Below are 25,236 nucleotides of genomic sequence, written 5' to 3' on the forward strand. Positions count from 1 at the left end.
GCTCGGGGGTTGCTTTGATGCCCTTTTTATGTTTATTTTTATCTTTATCTTTGGTAATTCAAATATTTTCTTTTCTTTTTCTTTGTAATCCTAAAATTATTTTAGTAAATTCCGGTTATATTGATACCTTGCTGATCAACGTAAACCCCACACAGTGGATGCAACGTGCTAAAAACAATCCAATTTCTCTGATTTATCCGCTTAGCAGCTATTCTTCCAGTTCAAAACTAACTACTTTGGCGAGGTTTTGGGAACTATGATTTCTGGAATTTTATGCGGAAAAACCCCCCAAGAAAACAAAAACAAAAACACCAACAACATCAAATATTAATTCGTTGTAAGAATTTATGTGTTTGTCGCTGTGTAGTTCTACACTTAGTAAACTGTGCGGAAATTTCCTTAGTTATGTTGCATACTACTTGTGCTTGATTGTTGGAGCATATACTTTGTTAAACCGACATATAAGAAACTTATGAATACCAATTTTTACTAAATATGTGTGTAGATTGTTTTGCGATTTGTTCAGGATCAGTTGCTTGTCAATTATAAAGTTTAATTAAAGTACCGCAATATTCCAGGTTTATATTTTAAAAATAATAGATATTTTAAAAATATATACATACACGTAAATGTTTTCATCTTATAAATAAACTTCTTTGCAGGTAACGAAAAAAAAAAAACCATTAAGAAATTTACGTGTGGTGTTTGAATCTTCAGACCACGTCATGAAAAAAAAGGTAAATTTTAAAGTTAATGCAAAAAAAAAAAAAAAAGAAATTAATTTACATGCAGAAAAAAAAACAACAAAAAAAAACACTATCAACTTACCCAAAAAAAACAACAAAAATAAAACACTATCAACTTACCCACAGTAGAATTTTCATGGCCCGTTGTTCTATCATTGTTGCTAAGCGACGACATGGAAAATGGCTTTATCGATGATAGATAAATTAAAATAACGGTTTCGATTATCGATTATCGGTTATTATCGAGGGTATTCTGAGAAAAAAACTTAACTAAGATCACCCCCAGACTTATACACTAAAGTTCTGTAAATTTTAAAGAAAATCTGCTCAGCCGTTTCGGAATCTAAAAGGAACAAACTCACACACAGACAAAGTTGAATTTATATAATTGTAGAGATCGAGATACATATAGTGTAATGTGTATGTATGTATATATACACATATATATATAGAGAGAGAGAAAGTGAGAGAGATATGCATATATATATATATATGTATACATATATATATATATGCATATATATATATATGTATACATATATATATATGCATATATATATATTGATTATATATAAATAGACCACGTCTATCTATCTAATTGATTATATATAAATAGACCACGTCTATCTATATAATTATAAAACTCAAATGACTTTGTAACGAGTGATGTAACTCACTTCCCGGTTTACGACATCCGGTTGCGCATGCGCGCATTAACATTAACCCATAACAACATAAACAAATAAACCAAAATCGCTTCTTTTATTTTATTTACTGAAATATTAACGTTATTATTTAGAAATTATTATTTAACATGGGAAGGGTATGTTTTGCAACTTTTCTGTATTACAAATATACTGTCGCAATTTTCTTACAAATAAATCAACTTTGACCGGTTGACAACCTATTGTTTTACTGTGTACGTTTCAGCGTCCCAATTGTTTTTTTTCTCGGGTTTAAATTATCTAAATAAACAATTGTTAATACTTTCTGCATTTTTATTACATCGTTCATTTCCGTATTACGTTTAAGTTATTTTGACGCAATTTTCTTACAAATAAATCTACTTTAACCTGTTGACAACCACAGGAGCGTTTTCAGCGTCCCAATTGTTTATTTCGCGTTTAAATTAAACAATTTAAATCAAAATTTTAATAGTACAGATTTACCTATAAGTATGGCAAACCACTTATAAATCAATGGCTGTAAGTTTTTCTTTTTAAAATAAACAATTATAAACAGAACGACTCATAGAAATATATCTATATTCTTTTTTCATTTTAATATACTTTCATAGAAATGTTTCTGTTAAAACTATTTTCTTTACGTCACAAGTGTCACGCTCATACATTAATTCCATAGCTAATCTAACATACTGACCCAACGAGTCACGGGTAGTCTAGTATATAATAAAAAATAAAGTTTTAAATTGCATATATTTTAAATATAAATTGCATATATTTTAAATATAAATTGCATATATTTTAAATATAAATTGCATATATTTTAAATATAAATTGCATATATTTTAAATATAAAAATGATAAATATAAAATTATTGTAAAGTAAATAATAATATAAATGACAAAATGGGGGTGATAAGCAGTATAAATAGGGCAGTCAGAAATAAATCCAAGCAATAAAAAGATTAGATCCGATGCATGGAACGGGTTTTTATGGGGGAGGGGGAGTTAAAGGGACTTAGTATTTGATCAGTATTGCCTAGGAGCCATAAGATAAATTATATTTTGCTTTTAAATTCCTGAACCAGTTTATTTTTATGGAAAACAAGTGATTTTTCCTACAATAATATAATATTAACGCACACACACACACACATACACACACACACACACACACATATATATATATATATATATATATATATATATATATATATTTAATGAAAATAAAGGGATGTAGTGTTTACCTGATATACGCAATGATAAACTTAAAACTAATATAAATAACAGTATTTATATATAGAAAATTTAATCCCAACCGAATAAAAAAAGCTCAATACGCAATAGAGGGTAGACTTTTTTTTGTTTGTTTTAATCGTATTTTCCTCGATTTAGCTTTGATAATTGAGGAACGAAACCTGGTTAGCTTTTTTTATTTTTTAAATAAATTCATTATGCTTTTTGGTCTGTATTTAGCATTACATATCCAACCTTTTTTGACTTCTTCTTTTTATTTAGCAATTTATAACTACAATAAATTGCGGTTTCACTTAATGCCTTAACTAGCAAATTTTAGCATTGCTACAAATATAATTTGCTGATTTCTTTCTGTCCTCTGAACAAGATAACAAGAATAGCATTCTTTGAAACTCCGCGGAATAAGGACTCTGAAAATTGTTTTTTGGAGTATTCAGTCGAAAAATAAATTTTAATTGTAAAGGTCAACTTAAAGTTTTAATTTATATATTATATAATTCAACGTAAAGTTTAAATTATATATATATAATTCAACTTAAAGTTTAAATTATATATATATATATATATATATATATATATATATATGTATATATATATATATATATATATATATATATATATATATATATATTCGAAAACACGCTTCTCCAGACGGAAAAAATGAATAAAGACATTAGTTTTGCATTAATTTTATGTTTCCTTAAAAAAAATAATAATACTGAACCTTATGTTCAGAATCCTTATTCTAATTCTGACAAAAATCCATTAACTTATTTCATTCTTGAATAAAACTTAAGCTTAAGAAATCTTAAAAATAAATTAAAATTCAGGGAATTTTAATTAATGTGTAATGATTGGATCAAATTCAATGCAAATCTGAAATATTTTAATTTTCAAATGTAAAGTTTTGATTATGACTCTCTAAAATCCTTTAAATTACTCCAATGGTACTATAAGTTGAGAAATATTAAAAATTATTATACGAAGAGATTTTTTTTTTATCTCTATTGCATTTAATTACATTAAAATAAACCACATTTAGATCCTTTTACGCCTCGCAGGTGCGTTCCAAAATTCAATTCAAAATCGTTAGCCTTACAAGTTAATCCTGACTATACAAATGTCTAAACATATGAACGCTTTATAAAAGTAGAGATATGCAATTAATATTTACGTTGTATTGAAATTAGTAAAAAAAAATGAAACTATTTTTTTTCGAAATGTTAAAAAAAAAATGAATTTTACAGTGAATTATGTGATGAAATAATACCATTCAATTTCTTAGCGTTTTTGTCAATTAACATTGGATTGCTTTGCTAGTTGAAAACTGTCGACGTTGGCATTTTGACTCAACTAAGAGTGATATAAACCGGTAACCTTTTTGTTATTTCAATAGTGTGCGTTTGCGTCTGTATACGGATCCCAAGGACGTAGTTTGCGTTCGTCTGCGACATAACTGGACAGCGTTAAGACGTTGGAAAGTAATGGAACGATAAATCACAAGTTAAGGTGTAAACAAAAATGGTAATGGTTAGAAAAATGCGGGAAAATTCTGTGCACATGGCTTGTATTTTTATTATTTATTTTTACACTGAATGTTTGTCTAGCTGAGATAAATTACAGAAAAGACGAACTTCTGACGTAAAAGACGCAAGTTTGAGAAAAGTAGAAAATAAAAAAAACACCACGTAAATTTATGAAGCAGTGGAATGAGATGTAATAAGAGTCGCCATTTTGTCACCATAAATAAAAAAAAAATGAATGTGAATCTGTGGAAAAAAAAACTGCAACAGATGTAAAAAAAAAACAAATGGTGAAGAAGAAAGGCATTTTGATTCATTTGATTCATGTGAGAGAATTAATCTTTGGTTTTAAAGAACACATAAACCATAATACTTGATTGTTGTCTTGAAACCTTAATTTCTAATCAGCATGTTAAATTACTTTCCATGTTAAAATCGTCGCAATAGTAAACACGTGAGCAATTTTAAAATCTAAATTTAATAGATTAAATGGCTAACTTGTCTACTATTTTACTGAAATTCTAAATTAAAACTGACGAACAGAAAGTTCTGTTGCAAAACTCAAGTAGTCTGGTTTTAATTTTCACACACGGAGAAAGAAACAAGAAAAAACATGTTTTTTAAGCATAACGTTATTTAAATATTTGTTAGCCTTATCTTTAATACAGCGTGACCAGTTTGAGTTATATCCCTCTTATTGTTTCTGTATAACTGAATACCACATGTCTTAGAAAATAATCATCATTTAAAATGGACACAAAGCGGAGGAATTATATAGTATGTTACTAGAACTCAGGAGTTTGTAAACAATAGCGACCAGGGTTCATAGTATGGCATACTAAGATCATAACCGATGCGCGAAACGTCTGTTTGCTTCAACGTCTTAGGAAGATAATAAATTCAATTTCGGATCAAGTAAAGATGAGCTACCCCGTAACACAAGACAAAAATTATCGAACATTTAGGTGGTACCGGTTGTTCGACCTTGGCATTGCCGTTGGTTGTTTGTAAATACGTCAAATAGCAAACATGTTCGAATGTTCGCGAGCAAAATTTAAAAAAAATATATATTTACAAAACTTTTAAAGATTTTAAAGAAGAAATATATATTTACAAAACATTTTCTTTAATATTAAATATTAACAAAACTTTTAAGGATGAAAAAAACAACTTTTTCTATTTACGCAAAACTTTTTAATGTAAGTAATAAAACGAACGTATTTAAACAAAATATATTTAAATAAATGGGTATCTTTCTGAGTTCGTTCTTTTTATATATTTACAGAACTTTTTTGATAGAACTATTAATAATAATAATAATAATAATAATAATAATAATAATAATAATAATAATAATAATAATAATAATAATAATAATATATGGTAATTTTTACAACATGGCCAGCATATCATAAACACCCCAACCTCCCTATGTTAAGAACAGCTTTCGGAATAAGCACCCCCAACCTCAAACCCCCATCTTAACGTTGGGGGTGTTCATACTACGCTGGGGCAGGTCGTAAAATAATACCAAATAAATAAATATAAATTATAACTGAATTGAGAATTTCGGATGATGTTGATTAAAAAATACATAATAAAAAAAAAATAAATAAATAAAATTATTATAATCAAATTTTTAATGGCAGAAACTAATATAAAATAACTGACTTGTTCGGATTTTTGCGACCAAGATTAATTTAATTTATTCCTTAACAGTATTCCGTTAACATTCCAAATAACATTAAATAAAATTCGAAATAGTTGCCATTGTGGCGTCTACATATAAATTTTCCCGTATAAGTCTAATATTTTTAATATTAAATGATAAAAACCATATTCATAATTTGAGCTTTCAATTTCATTTTGGCGGTGAAGTGTGTGAGTGACGTAAAAATATATTCATGTTGGCTTGCAGTCCACTTTATTGTTTCTCGCTTCTGCTTGCGCAATCAGTAGTATTTAGCCTGTTTGAGTTTCGTGTAAGGAAAAAATTCCACATAACTCATAAATAGTTCGATTGTCTAAAATAAATAAATGTAAAGAATAATTACATTGTTAATTTAAACAAACTATTAAATAACTAGCGGGGGTACCCGGCGTTGACGGGTGTTTGGAGGTATGTGTTGGTGTGTGTGTGGGGGGGTAGATTAAAACAACACTGTTAAAAAAATGTTGGCCGGTTGTTTGAAGGTGTAAAAGAAAAAAGTAGTTTTAGTATAAAGGTAGGCTTGAACCCCGAACGTTTGACGCGGAGGTGGAAAGGAAATGGGAAAAAACCTGCACCCTAACCATCTCGACCACAGGAACAGAAGAATTGATAAGTGCGTTAAGTTGACATTTATAAACCGAAATTAGCAGGTGCGACAACGTCAAGTTGCGGAAGCCACTTTCTGTTTTCCCCGCTACGCGGCGACTGAACAAAAAAAAAACCACAAAAAAACTAACGTAAGGCAAACGAACGATGAAAACAGACACGAACACGTGAAAAATAACTTAAATAAGCCCGTTTCGATATTAAAATTTAAAATTTTAAAAATCGGTGGGTAACCGGGTGTTTTTGGGTGTCGTAAGAATAAGCGAAATAAAAAAAAAGCAGAAAAACGAACGTTACGTGAAAAATGGCTTAAATAACACTGGTTCAATATTTAAATTTAAAAAATCGAAAAAAAACAAAAACATCTTACACCAGAATTCGAATCCAAAACGTAAATCAGGTCACGACGTCATCTGACGCATGCGTAGAATCGGTCATTGTCACGAGATGAACGTTTTTGTTGACCCCCCTCCCCTGTCGAATTCGGGGTAAAAAGATGAACGTTTTTGGCCAATTTTTCGATATTTTTCGAGCAAAGGATGGAGGTTTGATGTGATACCGAGTTTGTGAATTTTTGTCGCGTCTGTCGAAAGTTTTTAGCAGACATCCAAACATACACACATACATATATACAAACATACATACATACATACATACATTTTCGCTTTTATATATCTAGATAGATAACGATGATTTAACAAGCTAAAAAATATTATTATTATGTGTGTATTAATTTTTCTTATCGATAGTAAAAGGTTTATATGTATGTCGTTCAGTTGTTTTAAAAGTTGTTTTGACATAATTAAAATTTTAAATAATGAACTTTAAAAAAAGGTACAAAGACTGTGGTCATCAACAAGAATATCCGATCTAATGTGCTGACTCGGAATCTACGGTTATTTTGGCAACACACACACACGCGCGCGCACACACACACACACGCGCGCGCGCGCGCGAGCGTCCCCCCACCCACACACCCACATATATATATAGTCATCCGCATACACTACTATTTAACTGTATCACAGCTCATCAGTGCGGCTAGACACTGTATCACAGCTCATCAATACAACTATCTCAAGCCAGGATCGAAATAGAATATTCACTTTCGATATATATATATATATACCTTACACGTGTTTCGTTGAATAGTGTAAAATTACTAAACAACTCATCGGCGAAAGTTCATAGGTTCCTCAGATAAAAGTAAACAGTTGGAGATTTTTTCCAAGGATTAAAGTGATCATATATATATATATATATATATATATATATATATATATATATATATATATATATATATAAAGCTGAATGTGTGTGTGTGTGTGTGTGTGTGTCTGGTCACAAATAGGCTTCTATATGACTGACTATTTTAAAAAAACTGATTACATATAATGATAGAAGATGTATCGAGACACAGGAATGGGTATGTTTGATATGGCAGAACGGTGGTTCATTAAAATTGTGGGGTCTGCGTTCGCGCCTGGTCCACAAAGTATAGAAATAAAAAAATAAAAAATTAAAAAGAAGTTTTCATGTGTTTTCGATATAGCTATACATAAGAATACTTTGATAAGTATATTTTAACTTAAATAGGGATGGTATAATAAAATTGTGGGGTCTGCTTTCGCGCCTGGCTCCATAGAATGGAAATAGGCACAAACTTTAATAAAGACTTTTCATATCTATCTGCGTAAGTAGACTTTGATAATTATGTTTCAGTTTGAAGAAATATGGCATAATAAAATTATGGGGTGTTCGTTCGCAACTGACCTCCATAGAATGGAAATATGTCACAAAATTTAACAAGGTTTTTTAATATAGATCCACAGAATATTGTGATAAGTGTTTCAGTGTGAACATGTATGGTATTATAAATTATAGGGTTTATCTACATTATTTTTACTTTCATCATATTTTGCTTTGGTTTTGATTCCCCAAAATTCAACCCAAATTTACAACCCTTCCTTTTCATAACCTATCATACTTTCATAAATCAGAGCCCATTTTCTGTAAGCTGTTTTTGAACCCAGTCAACGACGGGTACTTTTGCTAGTATATATATAATTTTACAACCTTAATATTCACTGAAATCATTACAATTGTTTCCGTGGACAGAAAATTTACTGTCTGCTTTGTTAGATGGCAAAAATCAAAATGAAAAAGAGAAGAAAATATGTTTTTTTGGATTACGTGTATATATTAACAAAATAAGAGAAACATAGAGAAGAAAAAAGGAAGAAGAAAAAAGAGAATATATAAAAAAGAAAGAAGCATATCTATGCGTCGTGATCAAATTAAGTTGAATTGAAAAGTGACGAGTGCGGGGGTTACGTATCTGAATTGAATTGAGCGTGACAGACGTTACCATGGTTGGGGGGGGTCACATGTAATGCAGTGTTGTCGGGGAGGCTTTTTTTCGATCGCAATGTTTGCATACGTCGGGGAAGCTTTTTTTTCGGCCGCAATGTAAGCATGTGTCTAGTTGATTGCAGTCTAACATACATCCTATATATTTTATATATACGCCCTAGATATGTATGTAGTAGAATTAGGTCGTAAGTGGGAAAGCTTTTATATTTCTTTGATAGAAATTTTTTTAAATTAAATTACAAAAAAGCGTAAGATTAAAGAACGTTCATTTGATTCTTTCCTAAGTGATAAATATTTGATCACAAAAACAAAATGGCGTATGCTGTCTTATTTCGGCGGTGATTCAATATGAAGATTTACTAGTGATGTTTTAAAAAAAAGTCTGCTAAACTCAGAATTTTTTTACAAGGTCTTGCATGAAGGATTTCCCATAAAAACAAATCTTGTAATATTTCTGGACGAATACTAACCATAATCAGATCCTTCCTAATGGATTCTAACATTTTATGTTACTAAGACTAAGTTTCTTTCCTTTTACAAGTACAAAAAAACCTTCCCAACCACTGATTAACATGGCAAGAGAGTTAATCCTTCAACCCCTCGGCTTAACATTCACGGGCAACATAAACTGGAACAAATACACATGTCTTCATCTAATACGTCCTCCATTGTTGACTAAGCTCTGACCTCTGTCCCATCGCCACAAATGCTGAATCTCTGTGGCTGTTTTACAAGTAATTTAATAGAACGTGCCCTGATAAGCTCATAGTAATTGTGCCCCCTCGATGTATATAATTTCAACTAATTGGATAAGCAACAACAACCCCTTAACTGCTGAACCTCTTCTCTAGACTTTGAAAGTCTTTCTCCGTTCCCTGATCTCCTGACTATTTTAACTCGATGAAATTTAAATGTAATGTGAAACGATATTCGTTGCCACACTCCCTACAGTATCCGAATATACATAATCCCAAATAGTTGCTCCTTACGTTCAAATGGCAATATGCATGCTTGCGGTGAGAAAGAGTTAAAAAATATGAGCCCACAAGCGAGTAATTGAAATCGTTTAATAAAATTATTGCAGAATATTTGTGTTACATAGACATTCCGATATTTATATAATTTTTTTTTTCGATCACCCGTTTCTTTAGTACAGTAAATATTGCTATAAGTTTCATGTACCATTCATGGAGTTTGCAGTAATTTTAATTTATGAGGTTGAAAAGCAACGGTTGGAGCCTTTTGTAGAGATATGAGGTTGCAAGCAAAAGCAAAACAAAAGTATTGTTATAGACAAGAAGGCAAAAAGAAAATGAAAAGCGTAAAAAAAATAAGTCAATATAAATTAAAAGCAAATAAAACGAAACCAAGAAAAGTAAAATGAAACAATATGGAGCGGCGCCGAAATGAGACAGGATGTTAATCACGTGATTCATTTGCCGGAAACCTGTCCGAAAAAAACAGATGTAACATATGTGTATAGTGTGTGTGTACGTACTCAGATGTCTATACAATGAATAGGTAAACACACACACACACGCACACACACACACATATATACATACAAATAATGTATGTGTGTGTGCATATCATAATTGAAGAACTGTTTAGCAAAAAAACAAACAAACAAACAAACAAACAAAAAAAACCCAAAAACAATACCTTACAGAAAGTATAAGCGGTATACATTCCGAGGGAGTTACAGTTGCTACTTCATCGTCAACACAATCTTTTCGTATACAATGTTCGAAGTTCGTTTTTCTCTCTACAAATACAGCGATGCATTTTGAGGGTGCTGGCGATGGTCCTGTTGCCATAACTTGGATCAGTAGGAAGCATAAATTGTATAGCGGTGCATCTCCGATCTCGCTTATTGAACATTGTTTCACTTTCAGACATGAAGGCGCCTATCAGTCTTGAAATTTGTACACAACCGGCCTACCATTAGATGGTCTGCAACATAAAAAGAAAACTGATTTTCAATAAACTGAAATGGAATCATGTTTTCTTTTCTAAGGCGAAAATTTTATCGTTCTTCTCTATATCCAAACATTGAAAAAATAATGTTGTTAAACATAGATATGTATTCGCGCATACATAGCATATACACATTACGTCTAACTACGCCTGGCAAGTTCCATTTTTCAATTTTTACCCTTTAGCAGCTATTTTTCCAGCCAAAATTTACATCCATTTTGTTCCACGGATCCGAATACCCTATCTATCAAGTTTCAAGTATGTTGACCAAAAATTGGAAAAGTAGTTTAGTAAAGACCGTTTCGAAATAGAAATAGAGATAAAGATTTACTCTAAATACAGCTCCAAATGCTATGAAATTATGCACAATATAGAAACTATGCACAAATAAAACTGTGCGTAATAGTGAAATGAATCTAATCATCACGTAAGAAAACGAAAAAAACAAACAAACCGGGAATTAATAAAAATTCTTTTTGAAAAGGAATATGCAAATTAATGCAAATAAAAATCAGTGTGAAAGGTGATAACTTACATAAAAACATAAATATGTGTAAAAGTGATAACGTACGCACGAATATTAATGTGTGAAAGGTGATAACGTATGCACATACATAAATGTATTTGAATAGTGGTAACATATGTATGATAATTAGTGTGCTTGATAGGTGATAACGTACGTACAAATATATGTATATGAAATGTGATAACGTACGTACAAATATAATATGTATATGAAATGTGATAACGTACGTACAAATATAATATGCATATGAAACGTGATAACGTGCGTACAAATATAATATGCATATGAAACGTGATAACGTACGTACAAATATAATATGTATATGAAACGTGATAACGTGCGTACAAATATAATATGCATATGAAACGTGATAACGTACGTACAAATATAATATGTATATGAAACGTGATAACGTATGTACAAATATAATATGTATATGAAACGTGATAACGTACGTACAAATATAATATATATATGAAATGTGATAACGTACGTACAAATATAATATGTATATGAAACATGATAACGTACGTACAAATATAATATATATATGAAATGTGATAACGTACGTACAAATATAATATGTATATGAAACGTGATAACGTACGTACAAATATAATATGCATATGAAACGTGATAACGTACGTACAAATATAATATGTATATGAAACGTGATAACGTACGTACACATATAATATGTATATGAAACATGATAACGTACGTACAAATATAATATGTATATGAAACATGATAACGTACGTACAAATATAATATGTATATGAAACATGATAACGTACGTACAAATATAATATATATATGAAATGTGATAACGTACGTACGATCAGAAATGTATGTGAAAGGTGACAACGCACGTACAAAGACAAATACGTGCAAACATATATGTGAACGGCGATTATGTACGCACGAACATAAAGGTTTGTGAAAGGGGATAACGCATGTACAAAGATATATATGGGTGAAAGGTGATAACGTACGTACAAACAGATGCGTGTGAATATTAATAGGAATGTGTTGTTGTGAAAAGTGATAACATACGCATATCATGTGAAAGATGATAACGTATGATCATGATGTGTATGAAAAGTGATAACGCATATATAAATATAATTGTATTTCAAATGTGATACCACACGTATAAACAGAATATGGGTGTGAAAGGTGATAACGTACGTACATAAGAAATGTGTGTAATAGTTGATTACGTACATCAAAAATGTGTGAAAGGTGGAAGTGTACGTGCAAACAGAAATATGTGAAAAAAGATAACGTATGTACAAACACACATATGTGAAAGGTGATAATGTACGTATAAACATGTGTGAACGGTGAAAACCTACGTACGATCATAAACATGTGAAAAATAATAATTTTTGTACGAACATAAAGGTGTGAGAAAGGTGATAACGTGCTATAAACGTGTGTGAAAAGTGACAATGTCCATACAAACAGATTAGTATGTGAAGGTTTGGAAATTTTACATAAATGGTATTCAGAGATGGGCAAGCTTTTTAATCGGTTTGGGTCGAAAATTTGAGCTGCCAAGGGGTTAAAGTTAAAAAAAATTGACCTTTGCGATATCTAGCAAACTACTCAGCCAATTTTGACTCTAAACATTTGAAATTTATACATAACGGGTATTAAGATTTGCCGCAAGCATTTTAATCAGTTTGTGGGCGAAAATTTGGTTGCCAAAACGCCAAAGTTGAAAGAGTTGACCTTTGCAGACTTTACCGAATTCCTGCATTAATTTTGGGTCAAGGCACTTGAAATTTTGGGTGCAAGTAACTTGGGCATGGGTAAAACTTTGTATTTGAAATCTTACATAAGTGTATTCATCGTAGGGCAGTACATGGGCCCGAGCAAAGCCGGGCTGAACTGCTAGTAAAAATATAAACATATGTTATAGATATTACACCTATATATATATATATATATATATATATATATATATATTAATTATCTTCTTCTATATAAATAAAAGTAAACGTATGTGTGTGTAAATGTCTAACAGGTAAACTCTTAAGGTACTGGTCACATAACAATGAAATTCTTAGGAAATAATATAGCGAATAATAACTTTGCTTACATACATGTATATCGCATACAGACATCGGCAAATTTACATATAAAATGTTCATTAAACATTAGCTGACATTTTGGTTTTGTATGCGCATGCGCGTACATTCAGTTCATTCATTACATTTTTTATCAGGCTGGAACGCTCGTTTTTTTAATTTCAATTCTAACTGATGACACTAACTCATTTTTTAAATGTTTTTGTATATATATATATATATATATATATATATATATATATATATATATATATATATATATATAAACGAAGACGAAATCATGCGTACATTTTACTCGCGGTGCGAAATTTGTAAATATGAAAACAAACCTATATATCATTTTTACGTTCTCAGTTAATCTCATACATTTTTTAAGACAGAGGAGGAGGGAATGACACACGGAATACGGACCGTGCTGAAATAATAACGTTATTATTTAGAAAACCATTCTTAATATGGGGAGGGGAAGGTATTATTTAAACTATTCTTTTCACCTAACAATTTATTAAATAAGAAACTGACATGTATTATCTGTATTTTTGTTTAGTAGTTAACATGAAGTATCCGTTTCTCAATCCAATTTCTTGATTAGTCCATTGTAAAGCAAGTGTAGCCTAATCACTAACTGCACTTTGAAATATTTATCTTTTGAGTAGCATGAATTTTAATTAGGGTGCTTTTACAGTGTATTACCTATATTTAAAAAATACAAACAATTTATAATGAAACCATGTATTTCGAAAAACTGTGAGTCATTTTCCGGAAGTGACGTCATGTGTTGATAATGGTGGGAGGGGAGACCTTCATTTTTAGGTGAGGTTGAGGTGTGGTGATTTAGTACCTGTTAATTTTCCCAAGTATTACCACCACTTTTTCTGTTCATGGAGAGGGGGGCAATAGATGATTTCGCTGAAATGGTGCATTAGAACAGATATTAAACTTTGATCTTAGCCAAAAGGCCAAGTAAGTGTATTATAGTTTTCTACCAAGCATTAATATAGTTTTCTACCAAGCATTACCGACAGCATATATTTTAAGAGGGGGAAAGGGAATATGGAGTAAGTCCCGGAAATGGCTGAAGCAGTTTATGATCTCAAAAATACTTTATTTCATATATTTTTTAAAGGAAAGGGGGATACGGAGTCGGGCCCGGAAACCGCTGAAGTAGTTTACGATCTCAAAATTACTTTATTTCACATATATTTTTACAGTGAGGAAGGGCGGATATGGTGTCAGTCTTGGAAATTGCTGAAACAGTTTACGATCTCAAAATTACTTCATTTCATACATATTTATAAGAGACAGGAGAGATATGAAATCAGTCCAAAAATGGCTGGGGCTGTTTATGATCTCAAATTTTCTTTATTTCGTAGGGAGGGGGGTGATAGGGAGTCAGTCCCGGAAATGGCTGAAGCAGCTTACGATCTCAAAGTTTCTTTATTGTTTTACCTATTTTTAAGAAAGATGGGATGATATGGAATCAGTCCCGGAAATGGTTGTAGAATTTTACGATCTCATATTTACTTAATTTCATATATATATTTCCAAACGAGGGGGGGGTGACATACGGAATACGGACTATGCTGAAATAATAGCAATATTTAGAAAGCCATTCTTAACATAGGGGTTTAAGTATTCTGTAATTTCACCTAACAATTTAATAAATAAAAAAACCCTGACATATGGAATACGGGCCTCGCTGAAATAATGACGTTATAATTTAGAAAGGCATCCTTAATATAGGGAGAGGGGGGTATTTTTGTAAACTATTCTGTACGTTCACCTAACAATTTATTAAATAGGAAACTGACATACGGAATACGGACTGTGATGAAATAATAAATTATTATTTAGAAAGCCATTCTTAATATGTAGAGGGTATGTTTTTTAATGTAAATGTTTAGAAAGTCATTGAAAATATGGGGAGAGGAAGGTATTTTTAAAACTATTCTGTACTTTTACCTAACAAATAAGAAACTGACATACGGAATACGGACCGTGCTGAAATAATAGACTTCGTGGCTTGGTGGGGGATGCCCTTTTCTCTACCCTGCAACCTCTTTCCCACAGAAGAGACGTAGCGAGCCTGTTTTTGTTCTATCGTTATTTCCATGGCAAGTGCTCGTCTAAGCTCCATTCTCTGGTCCCCCCTCGCCAATCTTTTTCAAAAATCACCCGACTAGCTGAAACCGTCAATAATTTTCCCCACTCCTTATCTGTGCCTAAATCAAAACGTAGATTTCATGAACAAAGATTCTTTCTTAGAACTGCACTCCTGTGTAACTTTGTTCCGCTTGCCTGTTTCACTCCCGACTTCAACCTGGATGTCTTCAAGTCCAACACAAACAAATTCATGATGAACCGCCCCCTAAGTAATGACACCTTATCAATTCTCCAATACTATTGCTACACTATCCCATTGATTACTGTACACACAATAACCCTTATCCCCGAGTGGCCATTGGGTCTTGATAAATGGTGAACTCCATGTAAAAAAAAAATAATAATATTTACATATTTATTTGGAAAATCTGCCGAGTCCCTATGAAGAAATTACGTAGTTTTGCTTAAAATTATAGTTGCGGTGGTAGTTGTAGCGAGAAAAGAAACACAGTAATGACGAATTTTCTGTTGAAGCAAGCGTTACATAATAAATAACCAAGACAATGTATTCATGTATTTATTTGGAAATTCTAATGATTCATCTTCTAACACTAAATTAATGTTTTTTTTTATTATTATGGCCTTGGTGGGAAGAGAAATTAGTTTATATATGTTGTACAATACCTATCTAGAGTATGTTAAATTGTTTAATATATATATTTACATTACCCGTCAGAGGGTAAGAAAAGTATTTAATATATGTGTTGTACATTATCCGTCCTAGGAATTGTAAAATTATTTAACATTCGTGCTGTTAATTACATATCCAAGGGAAGTTAAAATCATTTCATACATAATTTGTATAATTCACGTCCTAGACCAGATACAATATTCTGTTGTTCGAGATAGCAAATGATATATAAACATAAACAAATCCCTCTCTCCTAAGTGATATGTTCAAAGACAACTAAATTTTTCTCATTGCTTTATTATACAGTCCTGAGCAACGCCTGGTGGATCTGCCAGTAAATAATAAATCAATAAAATATTAAATCGGATATTTAGTTTAGTGTATTTCAAAAAGAATATAATTTTTTAATACGAAAATTTAATTTTTAATGACTTTAAAATTAAAAATGGCATAATAAAAAAAGAAAATAAAAGGTAATTGCAACTTTTCTTCCAATTTTCGGATTTTGTAGTATGCCAATATGCATTTTATTTTATTTTCATATAAGTTAATAGGTGCTATTTCTTCTGAGGCGTGAAGAGCAAAATAGATTCATTGATTAATATAATGATTAAATTACTGACTTGGGGCTACGAAACAGGTGATGTCAAGAATTGTGAATGTCAACGTACTTAAAAGAATAAATTGTAAGATGGTCAACATCACGTAACTTGGAATGTACACGTCTGCCATTTATTTGTAGATATCTTGACCAAAAGAATATAATAATACAATGAAGAAATTACATTATATCTTTAATCACTTCCGCCTATCCATAACAATTGAACAAAAAAAAAAATCTTATTTTCTAAACATAGCACTAAACTTCAACACTAAGAAATACCGCCCCTATGATGAACCCAACCTTACACTCTTATACGTTCACGAGTCTTCTAACCAACTTAATTATTAAGTCTTTAGTACTATCTGCCTCGAGAAGAATCTCTGCTCTTTCTGCTGACAAAAACCTTTAACCAAAATGCCACTTCCTTCAATAATGTCCTGGATACAAAGAAAAAATTAAATACAACCGTCTTACCCCATCTGTAGGCTTCCTGAGATCCGTGATCACCTACAACATGATCCATAATAATCCAGCTACAATTACAAGATGTACCGCATTTAATAATAATGAACTGCGCAACTTCCATAATCAGAATCAACATTCAAATCATAATACCGCCTTAGAAGAAAGAAAAAAACATTTGGTTTGATTTTCCATTTAGCTGAAATGTAAAAATTAATATAACTAAAGAACTGTTTATCATTATGCAAAACTCCTTTAAGTACCCACATCGATATAGTTCTTTAAGAAAAACTCAATAAGGATCTCGTATTCCACTATACCTAATTCAGAACAATGAATTTTAGCATCTAAAAAAATCAAATATGTCTCAAAAGTGGATTTCTCAATTGAGCCTAAAAACAACTGCAATTGTAATAACAAGCTTAGTTACCCACTCAACAATGATTGCATCCATAGGAATGTTATATGTTCTTGTATAGTATCAGAGCTACTCCGCAATTTCCCCACAACGGCTTCTTATATTCTGTCAACATCTTCCATCTGATTCAATCACTGATTCAATAAGCGAACTAAACATTCAGCCGAATGACTACCCCACCACAAAAAATAATAGTAATATTAATAATGATGATGATGATGATACGAACACTAATAACACTGATAATCCACCTAAACAATACTCTGACTTACACTCACCTCTCTAGCGAATCTTTCGATGGAGGCTAGCTTTCTAGGTAAATTGTTCTTGATATATTAAAGACCTTTGATAAGGTATAGCATAAAGGTTTACTTCACAAGATTTCCAGCTACGGTATAGCTGGAAATGTCTTCTCAGTTATTAAATCATTTCTCTCTGATAGGTTCATAAGAGTAGTGGTTGATGGACAGAAATCAGAAGCTCATAGTATTAATGCTGGAGTCCCTCAGGGGTCAATCCTGGGCTCAACTCTCTTTCTGATCTACATTAATGATCTTCCAAATCACATCCTCACATCATTCGTAGACATTTTTGCTGATGGCATTACTATCATTGGTAGCACATCTAAGACCGTACACGACCAAGTTCTCTCCGATTCTCTCTCCTAAGAGCAAGTGGTACAATAGGGAAATAGGTGGCTTGTTACTTTTAATGCATCTAAAACCAAGCTTTTAATTTTACATCATCAACACCCTGATCTTCATCTGGCATCAATTGAAATGAATGGCTCTCGTCGTGGGGAGGCTTCATGTTTTGACAAACTTTTGGGCCTGACCTTTACTCCTGATCTGAAATGGAACGCTGCCCAGGTCGCTGGAAAAATGGTCGGAGCCTTCTATCGATCCAGTAGATATCTCACTGCCGATGCAATTCTCTGTCTATATAAGAGTCAGGTACGTTCAAGGATGGAGTACTGTTGCCACATCTGGGCAGGAGCTGCTAGAAAGGACTTATCCTGCCTTGATATAGTTCAAAATGTACTTCGTAGCCTCGTAGGAGATGTCCTTTTCTCTTCCCTGCAACCTCTTTCTCACAGAAGAGATGTTGCGAGTTTGTCTCTGCTTTATCGTTATTTTCATAGCCAGTGGTCGACTGATCTCAAATCTATGCCCCCTCCTAGTGAAACTTTCACAAGGAACACCCGGTTAGCAGAAAATTATCAATAATTTTCCCCACTCTTTATCTGTGCCTAAACCTAAACGTAGATTCCATGAACAAAGCTTCTTTCTTAGAACTGCACGCCTATGGAATTGTCTTCCGTTTTCCTGCTTTTCAGCTAACTATAATATGGTTGTCTTCAAGTCTAACGTAAACAAGTTTTTGGTGAGCCGTTCCATATAAGTAAACAAATTTACCGAATTTCCATTACTAATGACTACTATATTGTCCAATTGTCTAATGTACAATCTTTAACCATTATCCTCGAGTGACCCCTGGGCCTTGATAAGTGGTGATGCGTATGTAAAAAAACCCTCATTGAACAAAATTTAAAATATCCCTTACCTTATACCCCAATACAAATCAACAAACCAATAATAGGAGCTGAGTTCATCTCATAAAATACCAACCTATATAGGCGCCATCTCAACGCTAATTAAGACCAGAATATCTAATGAAAATTCTTCCTTTAACAACCAAACCTCAAATAATAAGCAAGGAATTTTTCTAACTACCTTAATTTAAAATCTCAAATCAAATAAAACTTTTTCAATTATATGGACTATGCTAAAACAAGTTAAATCATATACTCCAAGCTCTAAGTTATGTCACCCTTGCTCATATTACGCTATAACAATAATTACTTTCCCCCAAAGCAATAATATAATAAACTCAAAAAGCGAACTAGTCTTCTTTTGTAGACATAAGACAAAATTCAAATATGGTGAATTTGAAATTATTTAACTCTAAATAATTCCCTTAATATCTCACTCTTTCAATTATACAGTTCATCCCTTCACTTCTTCAGCACTCTATGTCACTCCATGAATTTATATTTCCTACCTTTCCTTCTCTCCCACCATTAATCGGCTTGCTATCTCCCCGCGGTCTATGCTAGAATGTTTGTGCATGCGCGCATATGTGTCACTTCTGTGTATCTGTGGACCTGGCTCTGACGTACGCATGCGATCTAATGATTGTATTCATGTGTGCATCTTAGTGTTCTTGTGCATAGGTATATGTGCAAAAGGAGTTCGACCGTAGTTGCTTTTATTTTTAATATTGTTTTCTTCTCATTGGTTGCACTATAAAATAATCTAAGGGCACCAGCCGTCTTCTTCCACCTCAAATTTCCCCTCATTCTTCCCCAACCCCAGAACTTGCTTAAACTCCCAACAAAACTATCCAATCTTCCCGATAAACTTTTTCTCCCAATAAGCCCCAAAACCTTTTTTTAAATACTACTTACTTCAATTTCGTTGACTTCGCCCGTCATTGCCTTAATTACTGTTTTTTACAGCGATAAGTTGTCATGATAATCAAGTCATCACCCGCTTTCATTTCTTAGCGTTGAACTGATTTCAAACTCTTAAAAGACCCATGTTCTCTGTTATTCTTTTACTTAAAAATCTTGCTAATGTGAATATATAGTTGTCTTCAATTACTACCAAACTTATACTTGACGCAATTTGGTGGGGTTTTATTTTGTTGAGATTCTGGCTTCATTTACCTCTTGCCCAAGCCCTGAATATCTTCGCATGACCCCGTTTCAGTTCCCATATTACTACTATGCAAGGATTTCTGAACTTTATTATAGCTTTATTTTTTGGTCTCTCCCACCTGTCTCGTCCTCTTTGGCCTAAATTGTTTCCAGTAAATTCCCCTATTCTACCACCCACTTTGACCACTGCAGCTGATCTTACTCTCGAAAAAGAGGTGCCTTTCTCATTCATTACGGCCCATAGAAGCTGAAAGGCTAACAGTGTCGCACATATTCTGTTCTTGAGACCCGTTCGTCTATTAAAATTTCACCCCACCCCACTCACGGATCTAATACTATCTAACAGCTTTTTAATTTTCTCACCACAACAGAGCAGAATTAAATTTACACAAAATGTTCATCATCATCTTTTGTATCGTTTTTTAACCCTGAAAAAGCTATTCGCATCATTCACTACAGGATATTTACAAAGCATACTTGAATTTACTTGAAGTATTTTGACTTTTCAATTTCTCCCTTCTTTCTCTTCGTCTATTTTTACAAGCATCACTTTACACAAACAATTTATACATTTTTTTTACAAACAGTAATTAACATTCTATGACCACAATAATCAAATGCAGTTTCGGAAATGAAAAAAAACAGCAAATATTCTAGCCTCGTTATGCACATGTATTGCTAACTAGATTTTTTTCCTCTGAAAGAAGAATCATTACATTCTTTGAAACTCCACACAATAAGGACTATCACCTATATATGTGTTTCCTTGCTGTAATAAATAGGTTTTAAACTCTCGTTAAAGTGTTTCTCAACATAATTTACTAAATCTATATTCTTATCTATATATGCATATATCTATTTATTGTTGATTTTTTAAACGATAAATACGGTTAAACACCGTCTTCGTTTGGGAGATCGTCCATATTTTATTTGGATGTAGATAATAATATTTTTATTTATTTTTTCTTATTTTTAAAACAGTAATATACAGACATGCATGTTTCAAGCTTGACTGTGTTGGGACCATGTGCTCCACAGTCCGGCGCGCTAACCGTTACGTCATCAAATCCTAGATAATTTTACTGTTTATTTTCATCGCTTCTAAACTTAGTTTTTTTGTTGATTTATAAACACTAAATTCGGTTAAATAGCGTCTTCGCCCCGAAGACTGTTATACTTAGAAAATCGCCCATATTTTTTGGACATAGATAAAAATATTTTTATTTATTTTTTTTTTACAGTAATCTACAGATATGTATGTTTTTAGGTTCCTGCCTCTTTTCAGCGTAGCTGTACTGTGCCTAGAATTCGAACTCCGAACCGTATTTATCGTTTAAAAGCAACTCTCCTACATCCCACAAAATTGAACAGATCATGAGAAAACCTGCCATAGTGGTTGTCCCTAACCTAGGGTTAGTGCACACTATTTTTCAAAGTAAAGGTTATAGGTCAAGATCATAGTATATATATATATATATATATATATATATATACTCCCTTACAGCCCACATTATTGTCAAGTCAGGTTTATGTCTAAACCTGACTAGACGATGGTCTACAACCTAGGAATGTTGCACAGTATTATTAAATGTGAAGGTTAATAATTAAGGTTCAATCTTTGCTCTACGCTGTCTATGTACGTAAGCTTGTAGCAAACACCAGCACGAAGCGCAGGTATATTTGCTAGTGTATATGCATATATATATATATATATATATATATATATATATATATATATATATATATATATACGTATTTATATATGTATGTATACATATATGTATGTCATTATTTTTATGTATATATATATAAAAATTCGTATTCCTGTCTGAGTGTTTGTTTGTTCACAAGTTTATTAATATATACAAAAATCCATTAGTTTATCTTATTATTCATACCTATATATACTATGATTATTGCAAAATATGAGATTAAAGAGGTGACGTCATTTGCATATTACATTGAGGAAAATCGACTTTATTAAATAGTGGTGTATTAGTTATTGTTTATAGTGAGATAATTATTTTAAGTGTTCTATTTTAGTTTATTATTTAAATTTGATTTATATTGGTAACCTGTTTAATTTAATTTATTTTACCGACATCGATTTTTTTATGAATCGGTTTGAGTTAGTTCCCTTAGGCACGAACGGTGTTCTTTTTTGTTATTGTTTCTTTTTCGGCGGATATTAAAACTAAAAACTTTCAAGCATTATTTTTGGAATTACTTTAAATAAAATAATTTCCGTGAGTTCGTAATTAATGTTGTAGTCCAGTGATTTTTTTATTTTAAAATAAAAACAATTCAATTCAACTACGATTCTTAATTTAAAACAAAAACAAAAAAACTTTCATTTACGTTTTTTACCAGTTTTTTTTCCTTCACATTTTTTTTGACATCGTACCTGCTATTTTTTCTTTTAATAATGCAATAACTCATCATTTTTATAACATAAACATTCGGTTAACACAAATTCTACTTTGATATTTTTGAAACTGAATTGTTTACAGTTTGTTTTCATTGCAACAGACCGTAAAGCAAATCTTTCTAGACTGAGGTAGCATAAAAGAAATTCGCTTAAATTGGAATATAGTCATAAAAAGGTGCTTAATATCCGGAGAATAACTTCTCTTCGTATCCCTTCTGCCGAAATATCTGGTGGAGAGTTTGTAACGTACTTCTTTTTTCGGGGGGGGGGTTACATTTTCGGATTTTAATCCGTTCTTTTATTTTTGAAATTTTTGTTAGGGTAACGATGGAGTTGACATATAATAATGTCAGACTGATCAATATTCTTAGTATAGCAGGTGTGGCCAATCCGAACTTCGTGTTTACCCTGGCAACGCTGGGTATCACAGCTAATATGTATATATAATTATTACTAAAATAATTTTAAATACCTACACTATGTATACATATATATATATACATATATATCGGCATATATATATGCGTGTACATGGATATATATATACATATATGTGTAAATGTATATACATATATATACATGTATGTATATATGTATACATACAAACATCTATATATACATATATATGTATGCATGTATATACATACATATATATGTATATATATACATATATGTATATATATATGCATATATGTCTATAAGTATACATACATATTTGTATATATATATGTATATACATATATGCATGTATGTACATATACATATATGTACATATATACATATATGTACATATATATGCATATACGTACATATATAGATGTATATATCTATTTATGTACATATACATATATGCATATACCTCTGCATGTATATAAGTGCATATATATATATACCTTTATACGTATATCGCTCTTTATGTATACATACCTATATATAACTTTATATGTATATATCTCTATATGTATATATACATATATGTATATATCTCTCTATGTATATATATATATATATATTTATATATATATATGTGTATATATGCATATACGTATCTGCCTATATTTGTATATATATACATATGTGTACGTTGTGGGGACATACACACCTTTATAATCACTAAAACGGACTTATCCATTAGCCATATAAGCAGCAAGTATAGACCGCTCAACGAGAACTATCCAGATGTCGTACAGAGACATCTCTCCACGGACTTACTAATCTTCCTGTATCACAAACATTGTTCTGGATGTAAATGTTTTTCGTATTCTCACCAGTCGTCGTGTTTTCCTACTTTCACCATTCCCGACTCCACTACAATGGCGACAAAGATGTAAAAAAAAAATTTTTTTAAAAGAACTCACGCGCAAAATCTTCAACTCTCCAGCTGTGCGAAATAGTCAATTGGAAACTCTCTAAGTTACAATTCAAAATCTCAAAAGTTCAACGACGAAAAATTGCAACTTAAAAAAGAAAAGTTTGCACTTAAATTTATTTACTCAAAGAAAGTTTAAGTAGAATATTTTTTCATGCTTGCTAAAAAAGAAAGAAGAAGAAAAAAGCAATCTTGATTTAATTTGCCGTAGAACAGGCTGACGCAATTGTTTATGCAAATTACATATGGATTTTATGGTGAAGATTTTTTTTCTGTTACGGAAATTTTGGCAAATGAATTCTTATTTTATGACAAAGTGGTTATTGTGATCGACTAGTTGTTTGTTTGAACTATACCGAGAGCGGAAAAGGAAAAGAGACAGTATGAAAAAGGCAAATATTCTTTTTACGGGCTGGGAAGCCATTTTTCGTTTTGATGACTTAAAAAAAAAGTGTTCTCTTTTTTTTTTTCGTCCAACATATATTTTTTCAACGGCATGCATGCACACTGAAAGGAAATGATACCTTCTATTTTTTTTCACCTGTCAATTTTTTAAAGCACTTTAAAATAAAGACTCTTTTCGGTTAAACTTTTTTGGTTAAACTTTTGCTCGCCAGCAGAGTTAGGAAAATACTGCTCGCATAACGATATCTATTATTGAAAACTGGAACCCGTAACAATTTTTTTAAAACCGTAAATTTGCTGAACAGAAATCCACTTGTATATTTTACATTGTATGTGTTATATAGTATATTTTACATTGCATGGGTAATATTGTATATTTTATATTGTATATTTCATGTTGTATATTGTACTATTTTTGTTCTCTACGGTAAAACAAAAATCTGTCCCCATTTCTGAACTATTGACATATCAGAGACAAAAAGAACACGTGTCAACGAGAAAATAAGTGTATGCAAAATTAATCTATAATTTTTGCACTT

This window comes from Euprymna scolopes, chromosome 23 (assembly GCF_053919585.1).
Source record: "Euprymna scolopes isolate OS-2025 chromosome 23, ASM5391958v1, whole genome shotgun sequence".
In the NCBI taxonomy this organism is placed as follows: Eukaryota; Metazoa; Mollusca; class Cephalopoda; order Sepiida; family Sepiolidae; genus Euprymna; species Euprymna scolopes.